General features: G+C 40.8%; 1 non-coding gene across 1 annotated transcript; it reads right to left on the bottom strand.

Annotated features, from left to right (window-relative positions):
- Positions 1-201: 201 nt before the first annotated feature.
- Positions 202-309, bottom strand: LOC142178679 (small nucleolar RNA R71). Its single transcript, XR_012706946.1, has one exon. It is a non-coding gene; the product is annotated as a small nucleolar RNA R71 (small nucleolar RNA).
- Positions 310-2,359: the final 2,050 nt, after the last annotated feature.

The raw sequence follows: 2,359 nt of genomic DNA on the forward strand, positions 1-2,359 counted from the left end.
CTAATGGACTGTGAGGAGATTATGAACACCTTTCAATACAATGGTGTGTCACAAGATGCAGTGTATTTAAGGGCATTCCTCTTTTCTCTTAAAGATGATGCAAAGCAGTGGCTTTGAAGCTTACCCACGGGATTAATTAGAACATGGGAGGAGATGACAAGAAAATTCCTTGATAAATATTTCTCCTCAGCTAAGACGGGCAAGTTTAGAAGAGAAATCCATAACTTCTGCCAGAAAGAGAATGAAATTGTTTTTTGAAGCATGGGAGAGGTTTAAGGAGATTGTTAGAAAGTGTCAACATAGCGGAATTGAACTCTGGATGCAACTCCAGGACTTTTGGGATGGATTGACACCGGCCTCACGTAGAACATTGAGCAATGCAGTTGGAGGCCCATTGATGAAGAAAACTCCAGAGGATATAGTAATAATTCTTGACGAGTTATCTGAAGATGCAAATCAGTGGCCTTCTGAGAGTGCTGAAAGAAGAAGAGCAACTGGTGTTCACCAGTTTGATGTTAAAACACCTATGCAGGTACAGTTTCATGCTATGGCTAAAGAAATAAAAAAGCTAACCTTAGCTTCGATACAAAGTGAGCCTCACGTAGCTTGTGATATATGTGGAAGAGAACACCCTAATCATGAGTGTCAAGCCTCAACTGAGGACGTAAATGCTGTGGGCAACTATAATTTCAATGCAATGGGTCAGAGGCACCCCGGATTTTCATGGACATCACCTGGAGGTACCGTAAGTGCATGGAAACAAAATAACTCTATATCCTTGTGACAAGGAGCTCCAGCATTCCAAAATCAACAGAGGCAGCAATTTCAGCCTCAACAGCCTATTCAGTCTGGCATAGAAGATCTCATGAAGGCCTTCATTCTGAAAACTGATTAGAGGCTTGAAACTCATAGCGCAGCTATCTGGGAACATGGAGCAGCTATCAAAGAAATAGGTACTGGTTTTCGAAACTTGGAATGACATGTTGGGCAACTAGCCACACTATTGTCTGAGAGGATTCCAGGAACGCTCACCGCTGATACTGAGAAAAATCCTAAAGAAACAGTGAATGCTGTGACTTTGAGAAGTGGAAAAGTGTTGAAAGATTCCGCCCCGATCCAAAAAGAGATGATACTTGAAAACGAAAGTGGGGAGCAGCTAAAAAGTAATGATGACAAGAAGAAGAAGGGCCCGATGAAAACTGAGAAGAAGAAGAAGAAGAAGAAGAAGAAGGAAGAAAAATCGAGAAGGGAGGAACCTGAGAAGAGCGAGCATATGCATGTTTTACCTTTCCCCCAAAAGCTATATAGAGAAAAGCTGGACAAGCTATTTGAGAGATTTTTGTATGTGCTAAAATAGGTTCATGTACACTTACCATTCACAGAAGTGCTCTCACAAATGCTTGCTTATGCCAAATTCTTGAAAGAGATCCTTACAAAGAAAAGGAAAATAGAGGAGACCTTGGTGATCAAGCTTACATAGCGTTGCAGTGCTATATTGCAAAATAAACTCCCACAAAAGTGTGGAGATACAGGGAGTTTTACTATACCTTGCTCATTAGAAACTATAAATTTTGACAAGTCTTTATATGATTCTGGTGCCTCAAATAACTTAATGCCTCGATCTATTTACAGGACACTAGAGAAGGAGATTTGAGAGATAAGGTCAGTGCCAATATCTCTGCAGCTGGCAGACCAAACGACCTTAATAGCCGAGGGGATAGTGGAAGTTGTTTTAGTTCGGGTGGAAAGTTCATATTTCATGTGGATTTTATAGTGGTGAATATGGAGGAAAACAAGGAGGTCCCCCTCGTCCTAGGAAGACCATTCTTAGCGACGGGTAGAGCTATACTAGATATACATGAGAGGAAACTCATGCTTAGAGTGGGCGAAGAGATGGTGACTTTTGATATGAATGTAGAAAAGGTGGAACAAAAGGAAAAACCAGTTGTGAGTGTTGAGTGGAAAGCGAAGGTCTCGAAAGGGAAGGCTGCACTGAGTGAGGAAGACAAGTGTGGGGTGTACCCCAAAAAGGCTGAGAAGAAGCTGTCTGCATGGATGTGCGCGTTAGTTTGAAGGCGGGGAATGGATCCCAACTTCGACTCAGACCCAGACTAGATGTTCAGGGAAATTTTCTTTACCTTATTCTTTTTAATTATGTGTCATGGGGACATGCCACAACTTAAAGTGTTGGGTAGGGAATAATTGTATGTTGTATGTATATGTGTTAGTTGTAGTAGTTGGAAAATTGAAAAAAACCATAAAACATTTTAAAAGCTTAGATTTTTCCTAACGATGGATATCATTCGACGGGTTTCTTTAGGGATTAAAGTCGAAAGAAAAAAAGACAAAAACATTTTCT

This window comes from Nicotiana tabacum, chromosome 24 (genome assembly GCF_000715075.1).
Source record: "Nicotiana tabacum cultivar K326 chromosome 24, ASM71507v2, whole genome shotgun sequence".
Classification (NCBI taxonomy): domain Eukaryota; kingdom Viridiplantae; phylum Streptophyta; class Magnoliopsida; order Solanales; family Solanaceae; genus Nicotiana; species Nicotiana tabacum.